General features: G+C 37.2%; 1 long non-coding RNA gene across 1 annotated transcript in view; it reads left to right on the top strand.

The window, feature by feature from the left end:
* The window catches only part of LOC114017382 (uncharacterized), a 229,114-nt gene that overhangs the window by 96,110 nt on the left and 108,333 nt on the right, over positions 1-24,671 (top strand). The window contains exons 3-4 of the long non-coding RNA XR_008735068.1: positions 14,449-14,725; positions 21,519-21,633. This is a non-coding gene — a long non-coding RNA (uncharacterized LOC114017382). The remainder of the gene's footprint in view (positions 1-14,448; positions 14,726-21,518; positions 21,634-24,671) is intronic.

The following is a 24,671-nucleotide window of genomic DNA, read 5'->3' on the forward strand; positions in this document are numbered from 1 at the left end:
AACCTTAGTCCAAGTAACATAGCTGCAAAGCTATGCAAGGGCTCTGGAGGGACAGGGATGATGGTTTGTTTTACAGTCTTTTAGTTTATTTAGTGAACTAAAATAACAGTTGCTTTGTAGTCAACTTTGCTGGACAGATAAACAATAGTGACAATTTCATATGATGTATATAGACAGAAGAGGTTAGCTGCAACCCCTGAGTGATGGAGCTTGTCATATTCCCTTCTCCAGTAATGCAAAAGGTTAGAAATCAATGTCTTAATCATGGGGAGCTCTGGGCAATTCAGATATATCACACACAAACAGGCTTCTAATTACATTTAAGAAATACATATCATACATATATAAACTGACATAAATATCAGACTGGTGTTGCTAGCTGTCAAAATGGATAAGTATAATTCCCTCAGTGGCCCTTGACAGGTTCAATACCTGCTACGGAGGTGCTATGAACAGCATTATACGGCTGATTGAGTTATGACAGCTCTAACCCAACAGGGAAGCGAGGCAGGAAGGAATAGCCTGGGCTGCAGACAAATGATGATAAAGTGATCACTTTAAAGAACAATCTCCATAATATTTCATGCTCGCTGCACGGTGTAAAGGCAGCCTTGACTGCGGGGCTAACTGCTCTATCAATTGATTTGATTCACTGCTGCAGCTACTCCCAGTCATAATATTTCAAATAAATGGTACCGTGGATAGAAATAATATCTGCATCAATATTAACCCTGAAAGGACTAATGGACACAAGCTATAATTTTCTGGACACCCTAATAATGCATTTTGACTGGGCTTGGCATGGGGTGATTTTTCTTTTTTTTTTTTCTTTTTTTTTTTTTTAAAATAAAAACAGTGTATTGTTTACTTAAACTTTCCTTTTATGGCTGTGAAAAGGCTTTGCAGCTCAGGCCTCATTCACAGCCTCAAGTCTAATTTTAAAGGAAATTCTGCTAAATGTTATTTTCAAGTGTTTGTTTATACTGAATATCTTGTATTAGAATTATATGTATAATGTATAAAATACATGAAATATCTGAGAGAAAAGGCACAGTAAGCATTTTTGGATGTGTGTATTATATATCATTTATGTGTGCATGTGTGTACATACAGAAAGAGGTTTTATTGCTCAAATTATTTACTAAGATGCATTTAAACAGAAAGGAGCTTAAAATTAATTATAAATGAGAATGGAGTCAACAAAGTATTTTCTGGAAACACAGGGAACCAGTAAATTCTAATGACTATACAGGATGTTAGAGGGTTTTTTTCCTTTAGAAATAATAGTAAGTACTGTATGAGACAGGCTTAACATGTAAGAAGTACAAGTGAATTTATGGGTTCATAATCTTAAATCAAACCTGATTTCTATTTTCCATGCAGTTTTTCACATACTTTGTAACATAATGGATGTTTACTCTGTTCTTTCATTCACAACACCCTGTTGACATTTAAGTCCTTTTTAAAGATCTGCTGTGCTTATTGTGAATCAAGTCGACAAGTATAAATTGTATAATTTTATTGTTGTTATTCTTTTTCTGATTCTTTGACTACTTGACTGTCTTTGGATTGTGCATTTTTAAGGTCAGAGCCATGTCCAAGTATTCAGGAACTGTTTGAAGATGTATTATTATGCATGTTAACAAGAAGTAGTCTGAATGGGTTTAGAGAACTCTTTCTCTGATTCTTAGTTTGTATCTGTGTGAAGATTGTCCATATCAGACTCTCTGTTTTTTCTTATTTGTCCCTTAAACGTTTATTATAAATCAGAGTGGGAGATACTTAGGTTTGAATCTCATGAGGCTTATTTATATTTAAAACTTAAGCAGAGGTATTTTATGAAGAGTCCTTCGTGCATGCCGCAACTGCAACACTTCAGCAACCTCTGAAGTGGTCTTAAACAGGCTTCGGAGGACTTCAATTTATAGTTTCCCAGAATATCTGGGGAATATTTGCATTTCTCAGGGTGCAGAATAAAACCTGAGGGTTCCAACTGTGTTTGGAAGGCTGGCTTTAATCTAAAATTGAAATTGAAAATTGTGGAAGGTTGGCGTGGACTGAACTTTGCTATGCTTACAAGTCCGATGTGCCACAAAAGCACAGTGTTATCCTTCATTCTAGACCTGAGTAAACAAGCAAGTTCTGTCACATTTGCTGCTTTCTAGCATGCTTACCTACAGATCAATATCAGATTTTACCAGAAATGAAAGGACGTGGCTTTCTTAATGTATTTCTTCTTGTTCTGCATTTTATTCAGAGCCTATGCCAACAGCACAGGTCACCTTTATGTTTTTAGTACTCACTCACTAGTCAAAATCCTGCTGAACTTCATATTTTCTCAAGAAAAACTGAAACCACCTTTTTGCCTTTCCTGCTTCCTTTCCCTCTCCTTCCTGAAAATTTTTCCTCCTCCTGTCTCACAGTGCATGACAATTCTTTCTTTTCTCTATTTCAGTCCATTTCCTCTAACTTCATCCCCATGTGGTGACCTTTTTGTACTTGTCATTGTTCTGGCCATCTCTTTCTCATGTATCTCTATACTGAGTTAACCCTTCATCATACAAACACAGTTTAACTTTGTCTGTCTAAAAAATGGTTTTCGCCCCTTTTCTAGAACTTCTACTCATTGTATTCCTTCTCTGTCTCTGCTCTAAATTTGTTGAACTAGTTTCTGATTATGTTCTCCTCTCAATCAATTCCAAGTTTAATCATTTGATTCCAATGAGTCTGGTCCTTATAGTATCAGAATAGTTTGGGTTAGAAGGGATCTTTAAAGGTCATCTGGTCCAATACCCTTACAATGATCAGAGAGGTTGCACTAGCTCTTCATCTTTATGTGTGTATCCTCTGCTCTCACTTTGATATTCTTTCTATATGTTAGAGATAGAGATTGCATGAACAAACTTGACAACTATCCCTAGTCAGAAACTTCACAAGTTTACTTCTCCCTTCTTTGAAGTATAATACTGGCCTATCACCATCTAATGTTTCTCCATGGATGTTCAATGTGTCTCAGTTAAAACAGAGCTTTAAACTTCTGCTCACAGCTGTTTACAAGAATCAAAATTCTTATCAGCATATCTGTTTTTGAATGCAGTGTCCAACACCCTGGTCCTGTCAGTTACTGTCACCATCCCTTAGCCCAATATTTGATGTCTAGGCTATGTCTTGGTCTTGTTGATTATTTTGGAAAACCATTTCTGAAAGACAGTCTGTCCTGTCCTGTCCTGTCTGCGGCATCAACTCTTCTGGATTCTCATCCTCTGTTGCTAATTGCATACTAAACTTTGCTGGAAATGCAGTATTGTTTCACACGCACATGGCCAGAAAACTTTTGCAAAACCTGTTTACTAGAGTATTTCTTTTCCTCTTCCCTTGTTTTGATTCCATCAGCTCCATCACATTTATAGTAAAATACTTGGTTTCATGTTCGCTGTATCCTTTCTCGTTATCTATCATTCTCCTCTCAATATCAAGACATCATATGCCTCAGCAGTCTTGATGAGTGATGAGTGACCGGTCTCTACCTCCCACTTGTTACTTTTTCCTATAAGCATTTTTCTTCTGTCAGGCTTCCTTACGGTTACAAGGAGCTTACCATGAAAATTATTGTCTTTCAAAGCCCTAGTAAAATTTCTCTTTGGCTACAGGTCCAAAAATTCACAATCAAGCTTCCAACTTGAAATCTAGCCAAAGTCAAGTTTACTGTATATATGAATATTTTATTTCTTGTCTTTGTAATCAGTATTGTTTTCATTTTTTTCCTGTTGTACTCTGCAATCTTTCTGTATCTTTTTTATACTTGAAGGATAAGTTATTTGGGGAGAAGACTGTCTTTCTGAGTGGTTTGCACAGTACCAAACACAGTAACACTGTAGCAACACAAGTAATTAAAGACAATAATAATAATATTAAAGGTAACTTCTACACCAGAAATAACTGTGATACAGTCTCATGTAACTAATACTGCCGAACTAAACTTGAGGGAAAAAAAAAAAGTTATTTCTTTCTTTTCAGGTATTAATTGTTTAGGGAATGTTACTTCCACAGTAGAACCTGAGACTTAATACCAGTTTCAGATGTGACAATACAAAACACAGCTTCTGGACTGGGCCAGCAACGTGCTTTTTAAGACTGATAAATTATGGAGTTGCATCCATTTTCCAGCTAATGTAGATGAAGTGTAAATACATGATGATAACTGAAATGCATCCCTTTACAGTATTGTAAATGGGGAGGTGGAAAGACCCTCGATATTTTAAGGGCCAAAGAGAATCACAGGAGCAGCTTTAAAGATTAATTCCTTGTGCCTAGTTTAAAACAAGATTAAATTAGCTTGTGTGAGCTGCTGTTAGCAGATGCACTATTACATTATGCATGATTCTTGACTGCTCGTAGCATGAACAAACTGCACAGTGTTCCATTAGTGATTTTCAATGCTGTGCTAAGCTTTAAGTCACATAGACAGGCCAATGTATTGGGTTTACTTTGTGGATGTGTTTTCCAGGCAATTTCACAACCTACCTGATCACTGTTATTGATTGACCGCGTTTGAAATGGATAAAAGAATTAACCTGTGTAAGGGTAGCAGAATGGGGTATATACAGTATCCTATATACTTAGGAAAATCAATAGTACTCTAATGTAGAAAATTTAACCAGACAAGGCAAAACCATCTTCCCACCTGCATCAATCCTCATGCTTTCCCTGGTGTAAAACGTTATACTAATACTATATGCATATGCTTATATGCTTTTTATCTGGTTTTTCCTTTGATGCTTCTCTTCATACTATCCTCTGTAACCTTCTGCATGTATACTCATATGCATACTGTAAAACAAACTTAGGAGCTTCTGAATGGATGAGGTTTTTTCCTTTCATGCCCACTTTTGAAGAGAGAAACACAGGCACCTACACACATCTAGGAACTTCTGTTTCATCTTTCAAGGTGTAGACATATTCCTCTTTACTGTCACTTGCACTGTTGACAGACCATCTTGTCCCTCTGCTAGTTCTGTAAAATTCTGCTTTCACGTGTTATTGTGTCTTGTCCTACACCATTATCTTTCATTCACGTTAGGCCTCAGTGATCTCCATCTCCTGCTTGTGCTTCCACTTTATATGAGGAAGAGATGCATGCACACGCATTCTTCGTGCCTTTATCATGTCACACCTACTTTTCATGCTCACCAGATAAACAGTACTGCATTTTGCATTCAAGTTAATCTTTCTGATATTGGCTAATGAAATGTTTCTCACTGAAAGCTTAACAAGCCCAAGATTGCAAAACAAATACTTTTATGGAAAAAACCCAATGTTATGGCTATTTTGAACTCTTTGCAAGAAATGCTACTGATTGGTAGCATCAGATTATCCTTAAAAGTTAGATAGTAAGTTTTTAGATTTTACTTTTGTCATATAACTAGGTTCAGGAAATAAGCTTTAGTACAGCTTCAGTTTTATTATGCTTGTTCCTCCAGTGCCAAGAGAACATTAAACATACCAAACCCCTGGGCTTCTGGGAATTCCTGCCCTCTTGGCCAGCTCCTTCTCCTTCCTGGCTAACTTTCCCTATTCACAACCTCCTCTAAAGGAACAGCCACCCAGAATGGCATTTCTGCCTCTTCTTTCAAGAATCCCAGGAGACTTCAGGAAGAAAAAAAAAAGTGAGAAGCAAAAGTACTGCTTAGGCTGTTACCCCACAGGATGGGAAAGAAAAAGATAAAGGGGGCCTGCAATGCAGTTTTAGAATGTGATTCCAGACTGCTACGTCCGGGATGAAATTTTAACAATCAATTCATATTTTTTGATTTATTTAGAATGCAAGTGGTTTTTATTTCTTATAAAAGTTAGAAATCTCAAAAATTTGTTCTGTTTTGGAATTAATGCTTCTTTGAATACTTTCCTGGAATGTGTAATAAATTAATCAGTAAAATGTATTAGGAAGTCGTTTACAAGGAAAAATATATGAAAAGCTGGTGCAGTTATTGTCTTTTGCATAGAGTTCTACCCAAACTCCCAGTCTTTCTCTTTGTAAATATTCTGTTGTATAATTTTGCAGTGATTTTGCCCGCAGCCTTTAGATATTTTATTTTCTCTAGCTGTTGAAGCCAGCAGCTTGGAGCTTGGAAATTCTTTCCTAATTTCAGCACTGATGGTCACTCTTGCTATGCCCTTATTCTCTGTAGACTTTCCCTATAAAATGGACGTTAGAGGGGTTGCTCACTGAGCTAATGTTGTGTTAGCTAATGGCTTTAATATGAACTAATAAAATTACACAAAACTGGTAACATTTCTTGGAGGTAAAATTGATTGCAGAAGTTACTACATGACTTCAAAATGCTATTATTATTGTTTAAAGAAACCAATAATTCAAGACCTGTTTTTCACTCAAGCCAAGCGACATAGAAATTAGAAAAAACAAATCAATCACATGGCTTTATATATGAACTCTTTCTGCTCAAATCTGCCCAGACAGGATCAACTTGGGTGGTAAGGTCAGCAGGGTGACAGAGCTGGCTGGCGGTGTCACTGCTTTACCAATGCACGCAGTCCAAGCGCTGTGGAATTGCCGCCAAATCCCAGCATGATGACAACAGTACTAACAGAGGAGTTAGCAATATGCTGAGGAACACTGCTAAACAGAAAAAATAGGTTTCCCTCAAATGCTAATACTGCTAAAAGAGAAAACAATATTCCAGTTCACAGACATGTAAAAGCGACCTGTGCAATTTCTAAGCAGTCAATGTAAACAAATATTCCCAGAGAAAGCAAATACTTCGTAAAAAACTATCCACGTGAAGCACTTTCAGAGCAATGAAGTAGATACTGAATCAAAGACCACTAAAGTTCTTTATTGCTAGAGGGGGAAAAGGTCCAAATATTGCTTGGCAAATTACTGTTTGCTAGGGGCAATATTACCAGTTGACACAATCATTGGTCAGCAAATTGGTCACATTATCGGTTAGTAAATTTGAGACTGCAGAATTATTTATTGGTAAATTAGAGATGGCAGAATTATTGGTTGGTAAGAAAAGAATTGCAGTGATTGGTTAGCAAATTAGAGATGCTTGGTTTTGTCTGTGGATAAATCAAGGTTGGTCAGGTACTGGAGGTCAAATTAAAGATGGCCATATTATTTACTGTTGCTCTGGTGAATGCTGAAATCCTGCTTTTTGTGTTACAAGCAAGTAAACATTGGAAGGTTTTGGATTTTTTTCCCCTGATTTATATTTACATTTACAATTCACAGGCGAAGAATTTCTGTATATTAATATGAAAGTAAACACCGATTTTGGCTCCCTTAATTTTCAGTGGAATATGTGTTAGCTGAATTTGTGCAGAGTACCCCAGGGGACTTCTGAAATTGTTTGTAGGAAGTGAATATTACAGAAAGGTTACTTTGCTGGAGCTAAAAACTGAAGCCTTTGTGATTTCAGCATTAAGCTGGTGCAGTGCAGGCAGTACAAGCTACTCCTCACTGGCCCATAGTCAGCTGGCACCAGGAGGAGCTGGTGATGTGAATCCCTTTCCTGAGAGTTTGTCTTGCTGCTGTTGGAGGGCTGGAGCCCTGCTTTATTTGCCTGTGAACTGACATCAGCAAGGATATGGGACAGGAGCGCCTTCAAAGCAGTAATTCCTGTGAGATGTGGGAGTTTCTGTGGGCAGTGGCCTCCATGCACTACTTGGCCTCTTGCAGAAAAGCTAAACTGCCATGACAGAGCCAATATCCAAGCACCGTTACCGTGTAGTGGTCCGTTTTTGCTGGAGAACTGCAGCTGAAATCACCCTATTCTTACTAGACAGCTATGAAAGCAGCATTTTTTATCTCAATATCACACATGACACAAGCTTTCTATTGAAACAGAGTACTGCAGTGGAAACTGTTTTCTGGTACTTTCACATTCTCAGTTGTCTCCAGTTTTTCTGCTTTCTTTCCCTTTGTATGCAGAATTGCTACTTAAAAGCGATCCTGCTTCTATATACTGTGTTAGAGCAATTATGAAGAAAGAGCATGTTTCAGGATCGTTCTAGAACACTGTAAGAAAAATTCTTTTCACTTCACAAACTTTGCAAACAATGCACAGAACTCAGTGGTTGGACAATTAAATCATTTTAGATTTTAACAACGTTGAAAACAATAATAGAATACTTGTTAAGAAAAGTCTATGGCTGTTTATATAGCTGTTGAATTCTACAATGGAGACTGATGCTAATTAATCAGATTTACTTTTCCAAAGGGACACTTCATAATGTTTTTGACAATAATACAGATGGAGTCAGGGAGGATGTATTTTAAAACTTTCGGAAAGCCTTAAATTTTGAAACATTAAAATTTGCTTTTTATATGAACTCCTATAACAACAGTGCCCCTACCTTTCTTGTCTACTAATTCTGCCAAAAATGATGTGTTTATTTGGAAACAGTAAAGTATGTTTGACATTTTTAAGACACAGCTAGGGGGGAATTTAACAAAAGTGAAGGGGGTGAAAAGGGATTTTTATCCTGCTAAAGTAGCAACATAATCACAAGATATCTGAGTTTTATAAATCTCCTGGATTGAGATAACATATGCTGCTCATTCTTTGGTATTTTCATTGAATCAAAAAGTTAGGACTTGGAATACACTTGAGTATTTCAGTAACACAATGATTGTTCAGTGTTGAGTCCAGCTTGAACAGCTCATCTGGAAATTTTTAGCTGAAACCATCACAATTAATTAGAGATGGTTTAACTAGTTCAGAAAAGCATATTTTTAGGGCTCCCTCTTACCCTGGGTAGATGCCTGCATGATCTGCTCTCCAAAAATGAAATAATCCTATCGGTGCCAACCACATTCTGCTCTGAACTCTCAAGATCAAGTAGACTCACACTGTAAGGAATCTCAGCCTGGATTGTTGCATACTTCAGGGGTTTTACAGTGGTGATTTGTTTCAGACCATTACGAACCTTTGGATCCGTAGTCAGACTTTCTCAAAATCTAGGGTATTCAACTGGGACAAATTGTTTTCGGTTGCTGTTCAAAGGCAGCATGAGATAGAATATACAAATGGGCAAAAAATAACAGTCATGGTAAAATGGAGAAGTGAAGATGGTATGGAAATAAAATAGGACTTGTGGATGGCATTTTTTTTTCCTCCCAACAGAGCGTAATAACTTCTAACAGATAACAGCTTAATACAGGAAGGTAGAGGCAGGCCATTAACCTTCCATTAGAAAAGACTAGACTTCAAATACAAATGAGCATGGAATTTTACAAGAAATCGTTGGTTGTAGTTTCAGCTGGTAAAATAAAATTTGGAGGTAGGTTGTCTTCTCAAGCCATTTATCTGATGAGTTCTTTCCAAGTTCAGTGCGGAAACTGGATAGATCATTCTACTTGGGCTCAGTGGGTCTACCTTTCTTTCCAACTTCTTACAACAGAAAAAAATCATACTTCTTAATTAAATTTCATTATAATTGTCAAGTTGATATCAGAAATAGTATATCTCTGCCACTGTTCATTAATACAATTAGTAAAAAGCTTAACATGGGGTACAGCTTAACATGGATTCTTGACAACCTGAATGCAGGAAATTTTTGTCCTGACTGTAATGTTCTGAATTTTCATTTTGTTGGTATTCACTAAGCAGAGCATAAACAAAAGAACTCTGGTTTTAAACGTAAATATTTATAACAAAATCTGCACCTCTATGATTAGATTAGATAGGTCACCTGATACTGCATGTTTCCTTTGATTAAAGAAATTATATAATCACCTTTACTTGAAACTTTTCTGGGCTAAATGTAATTTTTACCTTTTAGAGTTCTCAGTTTCTACATTATTGACTGATTTACATAATGCATCTAATAAAACACTAGAAGTATAACACTTTATGTCACTAACCAATATTGTACAAAATTCTTTCTCTGGAAGCATTTGCCATTTGTAATTAAAAATCATTGGCAATTCAAGGATTACGTTTCATGTATTTTTAGAAAACATTTGAGAATTTTCAAAAGGACTGTAAAACATTTAAAAAAATGAAAAAGTGGGGTTCACTGCATACTATGTTATTATGGTTTGGTGAAGTATTTGTCAGTTTTATATAGCCATTTAGACCTTCAGATATAAGTTATGTTCCCAGGGTTTATTTCTTGCCAGTTGCAAGTCCTACTTTTGTAGGAGTATGCAAGTAATCATTAAAAATCTGAGGCAATAAATCAAAGCCTACACTATATTATTGTTGCAATAACAGCCAAATAGGTGAAGTTTCAAACCTAAGTGCCTGAGATGATTAAGAAATTTTAACTTCCTCATTTGAATGGAGTAACATGAAATGTCTTAGTCTGACACAAATACTGTGATAATAAAATAATTTCTAAAAATTTCTAAAAACAAAAATAAACATAAAAAGATGTGTATTATCCTTTTTGCCAATTGCAGAAATTTGAAAAGCTAAAGGCTGTTTGAATTGTGCTGTGAATAGACTATTCTCCAGTGTAGGAAGAACAAGTTCTTCCCAGGATTCAAATACAATATTTTTCATCTTCACTGTGAGCAGCTTTTTCCTCTTCTTTTCTTTATGGGAATAAAAGGCCTCTCTGTTCTTTCAGTTGAGCGACCTCTGCCTTTTAGGGGGAAATGGAGTTTCTGCTCCACTCACCCATCACCACCACCCAGCAATTCTGCAGTTTCTTTGCCTGGTCTAGGTGAACAATTGGTACAGGGGATGGGAAGAAATAAAAGAGAAGTATGCAAGCATGCATACATACTTTTTCCACAAAAGAAGGCAGGAAGACTGGTGACCATAAGAAAAAGAACTTAAAACATCTCTCAGATAGAAATGGGTACATTTTGTAGTACAGCAATGTGATCAGGAATGAATTTGAAAGCTTACTTTTAAACAGCTTAGGCAGCTTTGCAGTTACATGTCAAATGGATACACTTTATGCATTCAAATATGCAATATACGGTCTGCAGTATCATTCACAGGCCATTCAAGTGATTTTGTCACACTGCGGTTTGTTAGAATGTCACTAAACTTTCTTAGCAACTCTGGGCATAGAGTTTTTGGGTTGTTTTTTTCTTGGTTATATTTTCAAATGGGGTTCAATAGGTGTATTCTTCAAACTTTTCAGGACATTCTTTGATGGGTTTGAATTTTGAAATTGGAGACTTGAGGATCTGTGGTGGAAAAACTGTGTAGTACAAGGGCTAGCGAAGAGAAGGAGTTCTTAAGCACAAGGTCATTCTGGACAAAATCTAGCCCAGCTGGTTGTGATTCATTGGCAGTTGAAGACTTTAATGGCATATGTGAAAAAAAGGGCAAGCGTCCGCAGTGCCAAGACCGTCAACATGGTACACTTGTATTGTCCACAGCAATAGATGTGGATAAACGGACTTGCAAGCGACCCAGGTTTTACAGTACTTATACAAACAAGTATTCTTTCACATCTAACAAAATCTTTAATGTTATTTTGTAGATACATCCCATCTCTCACTTAATCTATGGATTTAACTCATTGTTATGAACGTGGCATCCTTCCTAAGTATAGTACATGTTGTATTTTGGTTGTGCTCAAATGCATCTGTCTACACTACGTTTTGGAAAGGTTTAAAGATGCATATGCACCATCTAAAAATATGCAATTATGTTACATTTATTCTTTTAAAAAACTGGCTAATGAATTACTTCAGGCACTGATGTATTTATGTTCCACTAATCTGTGTGTTTTCATTAAATTAAATGAAATTACTTTCTTTTTGTAAAGTCATAAGTAAATTAAAGGGAAAGCCTTTGTAGACTACTGTTTTTATGATGTCCTAACCTTAAGTAGAAAGAAAGCTGAGCCAACTAGTTGTTCTTGCTTTTATTAAAGTTCCTGTTGGCAGCGCACTGATGGGACACATTAATCTTAGCATTAATACTGAGGAAAAGGGGCTTAGAAGCCTAGGATGAATAAATCATTCGAAAGCCCATTTGGATCTGTTGGCACCTTCCCTGTTACATTGTTGCTGGATAAAAAGGCTTCTTTAAGTGTTAAAGGGTTGGGTAACACAATCGGCTTATTGCAGAATTGCCCGCAGTGATTGGGGGTAGGAAGCAATGGCGCAGGATGGCTTGAGCGAGGCAGACCGGTGAGCTGGCACTCATCAAAGTCAAGGCATACATTTTCTTATGTTCCACAATACCCTGCATAGTCTTTGTCACTGAGACCAGCTAGTGGTGCTTCCAGTCTAGCTCTGGGGTACTTGCTGATACTAAAGAGGAAGAAGAGTAGTTGCAATGCTTCCTATTTATGTTACATAGGTCCGTCTCCAATCACTTCATTAAAATCTTTGGAGGCTAAGAGATGAGTCACATATTTTTCAGTTCAAAAGTGAGGCTGTCCGTTTATCTTTCCCTTGAAGGTTATCTCCGAATATGCTGAAAGATAAAATCATCAGACTGCAAGAGTAACGTTTGCTTCAGTTCCTTCATATCTTGCTGTTTTCCAGGCAGCTTTCAGTTTTCCAGTCTACTTGTGTCTGCAACATGCTGGTCCGCTTGTGGTTGGCTCAGAAACCCCTCACTGCTCTGTTTCAGCATACCATGCTCTCAAGATCCTTCTCGATAACACAGCCTCAGAATTTTTGGTTAGCAGCCTCCTTGGTCCCTTCCGGATTCAATGCAGATGCAGTTCTGTGTGTGTTCAATGTAGGATGCAGACAAAACTTGTCTCTCTGTGGTTACTGTGGTGGCCCAGGTGAAGCAGCAGAAGGAAGGACAGGGAATGAGCTGTGTTAGGCAGTGCTATGGACCTGGGAGGTTCACAGCCTTTTCACCACCCATCTCCTGCCCCCAGTAAATCAGTGACTGGTGTGATTTCTTTTCACTGGCCCCAGGTGGGCTTGCATGTCCTCTGGAGTATTCTATGCACTTAAAAATTAATGGGATGGGATTGTTCTCTGGATGTTTTTTTTCCTGATTCCCACAGCTTTAATTGCTGTTACATGAAACAGTGGCTACAGACATCAGAGGAAGATTGTCATACAGTAGTAGCTAAACATTTTCAATGGCAGTTATTGAACAATTGCATGCTACAATTTACACTATCTTCTCTAGTCTGTTCTTTGGCTGAAGAAGCACCTATTATTAGCCAGGCAATAATCAAATACTTAAAAGATTTGGAGAATAATGCATGCTACCATCTAATAAGCATTTCACTCCCTCATGAGATGTACTGAAGTGTAGAAATTCAAGCTATATCACTGTATTTTTAACTGACAAAATTGCTGTTGAGACAGCTATATTTTCTCAATGTATTTTATTCATAAAGCAATCTAGTTTTATAAACACAGATCATCTTTAACGTAATGGAAGTAATACACCACAATTATTTTAGATAACTTTTAGTTGTTACATGGCACAAATCAAAGTTAAAAGAATATTGAAACAGAAGGAAAATGAAAAACAATGTGAAATGTCTCAATACATTTTATTTTCAATGAAATAATAGAATATCACATTACTATGTTCTAATATAAATGGGATCATTTGAAAGCTATCAACCTGTACGCGTGCTGTAATAGATAGAAACATACTTTTTCAAGTAAGCTGGTGGTCAGTGGGCTTGGGAAGGAAACACTTTTTAATATACATGTGATCCTTGTAAAGCTGTTGGTTAGCAACAGTTTACAATCTAAAAGCTCAAACAGTGAGCAGTATTTGGTAATGCAAGACCAACAATAGAAGGTAGAGGAGAAGAGTCACTGGCTTGTATTTGTTCGCTTCAGAATGTGAATTTCCCAACAGTGTAATAATAATTCAGCTAATGTTTTAAGCAGGGGAGCAAATGCCTGTGTTTCTATCTTGATGCAGCATCTTATTTCCTTTCTACTTCCATCCTACTCTCACCGTCTCTAGCCCACAGCTGCACTTAAGTACAGTGGTTTGTGCAGTGACCTATGCTTGGCTCAATATGCACAGGACAGATTATGAATAACACAGTTGTTCATATCTATATGAATATATATCTAGTTGCATATATACATATGTAACAATATCTAGTTCTGTGCAAAAGCTTCTAAATTGAGTATGTATTAAAATCACTATTTTCAGAACAACAGCTGAAAACAACATCCACAAACCCCCACCTGCTAGCTTACACTGTTAGAGCATACCTTCACCAGATCCTGAATTTAAACTTCACTTGGTATTATCTTTACAGTCCTCTTACATATTTAGGCTTCTGACTTGAGTATTAAATAAATTACAGAAAAAGATAATTTTGATTGACATAAAAAGAAAGTTCCGACCAGACAGAGCACCTGAGTACTACTTACTGTGTGTTCGTTATTTGGAATTCGGAGATCATGAAAACTGGTTGTCAACAGTGGACGACGTTTGTCATTTTGTACTACAGCACATGCTAATCACCTGCCCTTTTTTTCCTTGAGGTGTAAGTTGTGATTCTCCATTTCAGGAAACCCTACAAGGATGTTCTACTACAGAGAAGTAAAGACTGCGAGTTAGGACATCCGTTTGAAAGCACCCCAGAAACAGACCCACTTCATAAAGCCTGGATCTGTACTGCTGTCCCCAGGAAGCTCTGGAGCTTATGAATTTGAAGAAACAGTAAAAAAGCAGAAGTCCATACTAGGAGAAAAGCTGTTTTGTATAAAATGATAACCTTGTCAGGAAACAGAAAACAAAATCCCATCTGATCTAAAGCTGTGGAAAACCTTGAACTCACATGAAAGGTAAGCTCAAAACCATATAAGAGAAAGTGGCTCAAAACTTTAAATGTTAATGGAAAGAATCTGCATTTCTTAAGTGATTTGGAGGTAAATGTTATTATAATAAAAATTCCCTTTCTTAATTCCTCACTTTTCTTCTGCATTTTCATAAGGGGGTCTTCCCAAAGTGCTAGGGAATATACATGCCTGCAGTAGCCTTGGCCCATTGTGTGTTATGTCAGACAAGGTGTGTGAGCCTGGGTCTCCGTGGAAGGGCCAAGGCTTAATGTAGACATCTTTTATCTTAGAAGTATGTGGTATCTGGTGCTTGGTTCCACTTGCTATCAATTGGAAAAGCAGAAACTGCCCTAGTTTGTAATACCAATTATTATTAAACTGTATGGTGGGCCTGAGTCTAATTTTACTCTGATTTTATAGAACCATTGACTTTAATGGACTTGTTCCAAATTTTTCACTGGCATACCTGTGAGTAGCATTAGGCCCAATAACCATCATGTAAAACAAAATCATTCCATCTTGTAAACCGTAATACAGGTTACGTGGTAGTTAAGTGTGGGCCCAATAAATTCATCTTTCAGATGATGTGCTAAATGGCAACCTTGGATACTTGCAGTTAATTAAAATTTCCTGGCACATTTTCATAGGACAAGGGACATGTGTTACTAATCGTGTCCAAAAGAAATTCTATTTTATTTAGTTAAATTTGCCTTTGCGCTTATAGTTAGGTAGTTATTCTTCACTCTGTCTTTTTTAGAATCAAAACAATTGTGTAGTGATTTTGTTGCAGATGACAGCTGTGTTATCACCCAGAAGCAGCATGCAGTAGTTTCTCTTACCCTATACCACTGAATTGCAAAGTATCTTTAAAGTCTAGAATTTGAAAAAAAACAGTCTCAAGACTTCTGCTTTAATATTTAGGGATAGATCCTCAGCTAATGTAAATTAACATAGATGAGCTGAAATGTCGCCTTAATTGATCTATCTCTTCTCTCTTAAAGTAATGTACATTTTAATTGGTTATGACCCTTGGGTTTTATTACCCCTACCTATTTATATAAAATATTTCATGACACTTTGGTCTTAAATAAGAAAAGAAGGTACAGGCTATTACAATTTTTTTCTGGTTCTTTTTCCATGTGTTAGTCCTAAATTTTTCCTAAAGTAACTCTGAAACACTTCAGATCAGCTACCATAATGATAAATATCCTTTGAAAATACCTGTCTTTCTGCCTGTCTCTTTGGGCAATCAAATCTGTGTTTAGGGCCACGTCATTTAACACTCAGCTGTTGCTACATCCAAGATGATGATGATGATGATGATTTTGTCAGCTGTTTGGAAGGTGGGTTAATGCAACCATGCTGAGGAATTTGTGCAGGATTGAATATGTCCCCAGAGAAGATGCCCGTATAGGCCTCTAACCTGTATGTGGAGGTTAGAATTATGTGTTCCCTGCATGCCCCATGCGAAAGCCTAACAAAACTGTGGATATGAGAGATTAGAGGAGAGGGTTTGAGGGAAACCACAATCGTCAACCCTACAGCTACAGAGGGGCTCAAGTAAGAATGTTATTGTTCCTGTTAATAGGTTATGAGTTACTTTTACATAATCTATAGTCTGTACAACTTCACTCTTTCTACCTTTCAAAATGGTGTGTGCTGGCAGTGGGCAGTTTCATTTTTGTCTTAGAGCAGCTGATCAGTTTTATGAGACTATATTGGGAATACTAGTTAAAACATTTCAGCAAACTCCAGGTGCATCCATGGGCAGAAGTCTTCATTGCACTCTAATAAACAAAAAAACCAGAAACTGATGTTGCTGGTAGTGAAGTCTGGTGGTAGTTCTAAAATACTGTGAACATGTTTGTATGCATTGAAAAAAGCCAAAGAAATGCATGTGAAGCAATACCTGCACGTTTAAGTTAAATATGTCAGGATACAAGAGTGCTGTGACCAAGCCAGAAAATGGAACGTAAACAGTCTCCTAACCTGAAATACTATATTTTCTGGATTTTGGTTCCAAAATACTATACACTTAGCTTCTCCAGTTCAAGTCCATAACAAATTACTTGCATGCTGTGCTGAGATTCACAAAAAAAATTTCTCTTTTAGAAACAGCTGCTGTTGGCTTTGTAGTCTGGCTTCAACCGATTCCCAAACTCAGCCAACAAACACAGTCCTTCTCCTCTTGTAGAGCTTCTGGTTTGTCTTGGCCCATACAGCCCTTTGTCCTCTGGCAAAATTTCACTGGAAACCTCGTGCTAATAGTGTTTGATCTTTACCAACTCATCTCAAGGAAGAGGGCTCATGTTTTAGCTTCTTTTCATTCTCTGCAGTGAGGAAAGGAGGGAGAGAGGTTTTATGTGAGGAGTCAGCTGTGTACAGGTCTAGTTTCGAGACCCCCAAGAAGTCTTGGTCAGCTGTGACACTGGGCTTTCCATATGTTCTTCACCATGGTATTTGCCAGGATAACTACTGATGGTAGTAAGTGTAATGGGGTCTCACTGTATTTTCCATCTGCAGTTTCCATGCAGTTTACCCAACACTTTACTGTCTCTAGAGTGAAAAGACTGTGAAAACCTCCTCTTCTTTAAGTTCCATACATTGTCTTATAGGAGTGGAATCAGTGCACGCCTATGTAGGAAAAGAAAAGTAGGGGGCTATGGCACCTAGTTTTTGATGACTGCTGTCTTTGCTGATAAATCTATGCTTACGTGTGATCAAATATTCTTTCACCTTTCGGGAAATTTGAATCAAATTCTTGAATTTCTGACCCTAGAGTGGCCCAGAGACCAAGGAAGAGAGGAAGTGAATGAAAATGGAGAAAGATCAGGAGAAGATTAAAACACCAAAAAGATAGGAAGAATTCATGCAGTAACACCAGTCTCTGATATCAAGATTAACAATGAGACTTGCCGTCCTGCCTCTCAGATGTACACAGTCATCTGCTCAATTTCTACCCAGTTTCTGCCTGAAGACATATCTGTGTTAAGTAAAATGCAATAGTTTTGCATGTTTGGCTGATGACTCCTCTCTTTGCCTTCCTTCTTTTCGTCCTGCACCCTTTTCCAACACATTTAAGTTGGCTGCATGACTTTGGGTTACAGTCTTCTCCCTCTATTCAACTGGTCCATAAGTATCTACTTTCATTTGCTCTCCACAGCATCCTCATTTTCTTGTTATTCTGACTCTTGCTGCTTGCTCATGCTGAGGTTTTAAATATGCTGGATTAATTATCTTACCCCTAAACCAGGAGTATCTGCATATCTAGTCAACCTTTTTTTTTTTTTTTTTTCTGACACCAAAATAGCAGAGCTATTAAAAAGCAATGACCAAAAAAGAGAAGTAGATTGGAAGAGCCATGTGAATTTTTCATAGGAACATGAAGTGAGAGTTTGTGATGAAAGGGATTATGGCATCTTCACAGTTTAGCTACACAGAAGCAACATAAAAAAAAAATAATGTTTTGAATCTCCTCAACAGTAAAATTAGGGTGTTATCATGGATTTTATTTTCTAAAATGTGAAATAATAGCACAATACAGGAAGATTAAAAAACCTACTATTAAATAATTTATAATAATTTATAAATATTAAATATTAATTATTAATATAAGTTAATAAATACACAGCAAATTCTAATTGCCAGCTCTATTCTGAATTCATCTTTGTTTAGGTTTTGGAGGGTCTGACTCTGAAACAAACTCATCTTGTTAGTAATTTATGCTATTTTCAGATAATTTCAGTTTAGTCACCTTGAGAAAGGTGAAATGTTCCTGTAAAAGTACTTTGGTCACTAAAGTTGTCTTCCTAGTAAAATATTTTTACGACCAAACTAATTTGGCAGCCTGGAGTCATTCAGACTAGTGGTGTCTCTATCAATTTTTAGGACTGGAGAAAGAATCAGGTACTTGCTTCTGTGAATATGCTCCTACTGTAAGTGTAGGTCGGGACTTTATCACAGGACAAATAGCAGGGTAGGCTCAGGCAGTCAAGTGAAAACCTTGTGAACCAGCTGAGCTCTCCTTACGCAGCCTGATTAAGTGCCACTGCTTTCTCTGGTTTAAGTGGCTATAATGACAGGAATTGTGGGACAAAAAAGAAATGTGGGAGAGGAGTGTATGATTTTGGGCTTGAGCAATCAAATCCATGGAGGGAAAGACATCTAACAGTGGTTTGTTCCTTTCATAAACAGGTTTTTTTCTCTTCTTCTATCATTACTTGTTCATTTGGATTATTAACAGGCTTTTAAAAACTATTAAAGCCTTGCCACTCATCTTCAAAACCGCCTCTAGGCATCTTTGATTTGTATGGTTAGCATTTACTCCCTAAGGTCTTATCGACCTTGACAGTGTTAGAAATCATATTTTCACATGAAGGAATTGCCCTTGACTAATTTCTCCAGTACAGTTTGAACATAAATAACCTTCCTTTGTCAGCTGCATTCTTTACTTTTCACTTATTTTAAAGAAACATGGTGTGAATGTGCGTATAGTTATATGGAAAACTGCAAAGTAAATCTGTATCCGAGTATGGTTAAGAATGTGCATTATTGTTTCCTTTAATACGTTAATGCTAGATGGAAGGGTTTCTTTATTTTCTTTTCAATTTTTTCTATTGTGAGTCCTTTTTTTCTAATCTCCCTTTCAGAATCATACAGTTCACGGTGACTTTTGATGTTGTTCTCCCCCCTAGTAGTTATGCATTTCTAACACCAGAGCGAAGTTAATTTTCTCACTGTGACATGAGACGTAAACTCCATAATAGTCCTCCCTCTTTAGTTAGTAATCATCAAAAAAGATAAAGGTTCAGAAAGTTCTGGGGTTTTCAAAATCTGACTTCCAGTAAAAAGTGCACCAGGGCCACTGAAAATAATACCAGACGTATTTTAAGTAGCAACATCAGACAACAGCTCAGGAGAGAAATACAAGAAGATAACAGAACTTCACTGTCAGTACCCAAGCATCAGTGAGATACCTTGTGCTATATCATCCAGTGGCTTCCAGACTGGAAGCAGGGAACATGAGCACTATGTAGTGTCAGGGACAGGAGACAGAGCAGTTCCCATGTTTGTCATAAATATAGGATGTGACCTGCCAAGCTATGCAGCTTGGCATCAACACTGAAGATGATACAGATTGGAAAGCAAGATTTCTCAGTCCAAATTCAGGCTCTACAGCTGAGCCACTATAGCCTGGTGTGTTAAGGGAAAGCGCTGTATTAGAGAATGTGTTAACTGCATGGGGCTGAACATTATTAGAAAATTGATATGATTTTGGTACATACTGAGACTTGTTAACATTTCTAGTAGAAAGCAGATAGCTGTTTTTAATTTACCTGGTCAAGGTAAACCTTACATAACTGTAAATAAACTGAGGATGGTAAAGTGAATCCTACAGCAAATAATTATTATGAAGTAATTCAACATTTTGAATCCATAGCTATTGACACCTTGTTAGAAATGTGCTTGACAAATTGCCTGGAGTCTCTGATACAAGTACGCAATCACCTGTTTGTCGGTACAGTGCATACTTCCTTACTGATGCAACTGGAAAACACATGCATGAATGTACTACAAGATAGTCTGTCGCCGTTCATATAATATTAGCTGAGGCACAAGTCTGTGATGTGTTTTCTATACATAATCCTTGGCTAAGATTAGGATTTTTTCTTCTCACCTGGGGACATATATTTTTAGTTCCTTTCACAATGTTCTCACCAGACATTTTCCTGATCTGTGGCCAAAATTTTATTGACAGCAGCATGAATTTCATTGTCTAATTCTTGAATTGTGTTTGAGATGGAAACAATACCTTCATTTCTTGACACCGTTTTCTGAAAATCTGGCAGCAGTCCCAGCGCTGCCTTACCAGCTATGACAGAGCTATGGCCAGGGACTGGAAAAGGATGCACCTTTCAGTCCTGTCTCCAGTGGTCCTCACAGTACTGCCCTGCACCCTTGGGAGCAGCACTGTGTATGGGCCCCAGTGACTGAGCTAACTGAAAGACAAAGTCATCACAGTAACTTTCTCATAGTGTGTTGAACTAGTGCCTGTGTACCACTGAAACTCCTTAAAGGTACAGAAGCAAAGCTTAAAGTTAATAACCTGAATATTTCAAGAAGAAAAAATCCTTTGAACTAGGAGCCCTTCAAGAGTTTTCCACTCCCTAGTTTTCATAAGGAGAATCCTCTTATCCCTCTTTTCACATTGAAGAATTCCTTTACAAAATATTGCTACCTTTTTTCTAAATAAATATCCCATGGACTTTCTTCTGGATTCCTATCAGTCACTAACTATCATGTCTACTGATATTATCTTTCAGATCTTTTACCTTGTAAAAAGCCTTTTCTGTGGCAATCATCTACTATAAAGTGTATTCTAACAATGAGAGCCTGGAGGGGAAAATGTCCTCTTGATATGCTTGTTACAGAAATACAACTTTCTATGAAGAGGGAAGCTCTAGTTTATGGGATTGGAACCTCACTGGTCTTCAGCCCAAAGAGAAAAGTCTTCAGCCTAAGAAACAACTGTTCTACTGTAATTTTTCACTGTTAGAGCTGTATACCAAGTACTTAAAGGTTATGTGTTCCTTAAAGAGCTTGACTTTAGCTACCATATTATAAACTATCTAGTGTTTGTTATTTAAGTTGAAAACTGCTGAAAACTCTTGAGATCTTCTTGTGTTAGCTGTATGAAGCAGTATGGCCTCTGTTTTGCACCTTTTAGAAGAGGGCTAGGGTAATAGAAAGTTGGCAGTGGATAATTTTCTAATTATGTGGCATGCTCACCATTTCACAGGCTCACTGGCAGTGTCAGAGAAACAAGAAGATAAATGTTAAACTGATCTTCCATCCACACGGTGACACCTTAGAGGGTCTGAAAGAAAGTTCCAGTCAAATCCACATGCATTCAGGTAAGGACCTTATATAATTTTCATTATAAACCCCTGATAGAATTAATGGGTTAGATAGAGTAAGCAGCTTTGATCACTGCTTTATTGAGCAAAATTTTTAAAACTTCAAGTCAAACATCAAGTCAGGGTGAAGGCAGTGATGACTGCGTCTCTGATAACAATTACAGTCATTGCAGAGAAACAAAGCCTGAAGGAGAAGGAGCACTAAATATTTTCAGAGACATAAAGAATTTGACCACTTTAAATAGGTTGCCTCATAGTGTTTTGATTCAAGTCGATGTTCTGTACTCTTTTCCTCCATTCTGTTGTTATGCAAGACAAATAATTTATTACACTATTGTCAAGGCACACAAGATCACAAGGTGGCTTTTTCTTGGTTTTTATGTTGTTTGGATTCACAGGATAAGATTATTACGCAGACTTCCTTATATGCTCAATGTTAGAACTAATATCATATTGTTGACGTTTTCATCGCCTGTGACTATGCCAAAGAATTACAACAAAAAATTACTGAATGTGGTTTGGCTACTATATATATATATATCAGTCTCTAGATTTGTCCTTATCACCTTAAGATAAGAAAATGTAAAAATCTGAAAGGATTTGCAAAATGAAGCTATATAAAATATTTGCCATATTCTCTCACTTCTGTGTTATCACAATGATCCACCAGTGCTATTCATTTGCTCTGTATCATGTAGCATGTTTGTTTCAAGGGAGGATTGACCTAGACTCATATTTGGTCAGAGTGCAGTAAATGAAGATCATTCCTAATTGCAGTGGTACCTTAGGATAAACGCTGAAACCTTAGGATAAAGCTGAAACTGACTTTTATTGAAAATATTTACTTTAGATTCTGCCGGACAGTTGTTATATAACGCTGATCTGAGAATTGCTATGGGCTTATTAAGTTTTACTCATGGGAGTAATACCCTGATTACTACATTGTTTATTTGGAATTATTTGGGCTAATCCAGAAATTATGTGCTTGCAAGCCTAAACCAGAATCTGGATTTAAAAGAAAAGAAGCTATCATGATTTAACATTTAATCAGATTAATTTTGGTAGTTCCATCTCTCCATCTTGGAAATTATGCTAGTATGAATCTAGATGCCAACTTTTGGAAGTGACCTGGGAGTATTAAAAAATTTATGCTTAGTGATCGTGGCTTTGGTATAGTCAACACAGAACAGGAGCAAATAAGAGGATTGAAGAAGCAATTCAGAATGGACACCTGTAATACATGATCTGAAACACTGTCTGGAGGAGGTACTAACTTCACAACATTAAACTTAACCTTTTTCTCATATTCAGAGTTACTGCAGAAATTCAGATGCTCTCACATAGAACCAGCATTGTTGCAGATCTGAGTACAGGTTTAGTTCATATTTTGTATACATACATAATATACAATATTTTGTACAGGTTAGATCATAGAACGAGTTGGGTTGGGAGGGACCTTAAAGATCAACTAGTTCCACCCCCCCTGCCATTAGACCAGGTTGCTCAAAGCCCCATCCAGCCTGGCCTTGAACACTTCCAGGGATGGGGCACCCACAACTTCTCTGGGCAACCTGTTCCAGTGCATCACCACCCTCATCGTAAAGAATTTCTTCCTTATATCTAATCTAAATCTACCCTCTTTCAGTTGTTGAGACCATCTGAGAATTTACAGTGACTAGATATACAAGTTTTCGCCTAATAAAAATGGCAAGGAAGCTTATGTAGAATTTTTGTAAACACATTTGTGATAATAGAGATGTGGTGGAGTTATATGCTAGTTTTGATTATGTAGAACACTTGTGATATAATGAGATCTGTATTTGTACACTTGGAAAGATGCTATTACTCATTTCTATGCCCTCTATCTGAGTGTTCTTAATATATATGTCCTTCTAGCCCACATAAGCACACAGGAGGATTGTCAAACCATTTTACAGATGGGAAATTAAGTCATTTGCCTAAAGCTACATAGGAAGTCGTAAGATTCAAAAGGCTTCCGATTTCCTGTTCCATGCTCTAAACCACAGGACTGTCTTTCCTCCCTAATTTTTTGTAGTTGTCCAAAGTGAGCCACAAAAACAATGTACTTGATTTCTCAGTGAAGTAGATTTCATAGGTATACAATAAAGGGCAGTTTAACAATCTTTCTACAGCTACACCCAATTACTCAGGCCCTGAATATGCATTGCAGAAGTTTTCCCTACCTGTGAATTCATCAGTCTCACTATTCAGCTTTAATTACTTTACTTTTTCTTGTTTGATTAATTTGTATTGTTGTAGCATTGATGTACTCATTGTTCTACTTAAAATAATTGAATCATGAAACCTTAAAATTCTTTGCATGTGGTGTCTATAAATTTACACCTAACAAACCTTGAATGTGATGTTTCCAAGCCCCCAAAAGAAGAGCAACTCACACATGCCTGTGCAAACACTATTCTATTGTAGCGTTTATCAGAGTAAAATAGTAGGGTTTTTTTTCATTGAGCTATGTTTTCTGAGCAAGATGCACAAGTGCATAAGGCAGGAGAGCCTGGGGCTGTATTTGATCGCAGGCTTTACACAATCTGACTGGGTCAATGAGTTTTTCCAGACAATTTAGACAATTTTCTCTCTGCAGACAAAATCCCTGGGTTTCTCCTTAGTGTTTATCAAGGTAAGCTTTATAAAGTATTTCAAAAGTTTTTCTTTTTATTGTTAAGTTCTACCCACCTTCTTCTGGTGCAAAATAAAAAGAGATTCATACTAATTTAGGACTGATTTACACTTCTACAGATCTATCTTATCATGTTAGATCAGCATGGTCACTACTACTATATCTTGTATTAAAGCAAAATAGGACTGGCTGTCCAGAAGTGTATCTGGACTGTCCAGGGTATCACATATCATCTCTCTATATGTAACTCCAACAGAGAGTGAGAATGCAGGATATGCAGAAGAGTGGTTGCCAGCACTATCTGCAAATAGCACAGCAAATGCTTTACCAGTTGATAAGAAAAGGTGATGCAATTAAGCCTAGCAGCATGACACAGCAC

This window comes from Falco cherrug, chromosome 14, assembly GCF_023634085.1.
Source record: "Falco cherrug isolate bFalChe1 chromosome 14, bFalChe1.pri, whole genome shotgun sequence".
NCBI classification, from domain to species: Eukaryota; Metazoa; Chordata; class Aves; order Falconiformes; family Falconidae; genus Falco; species Falco cherrug.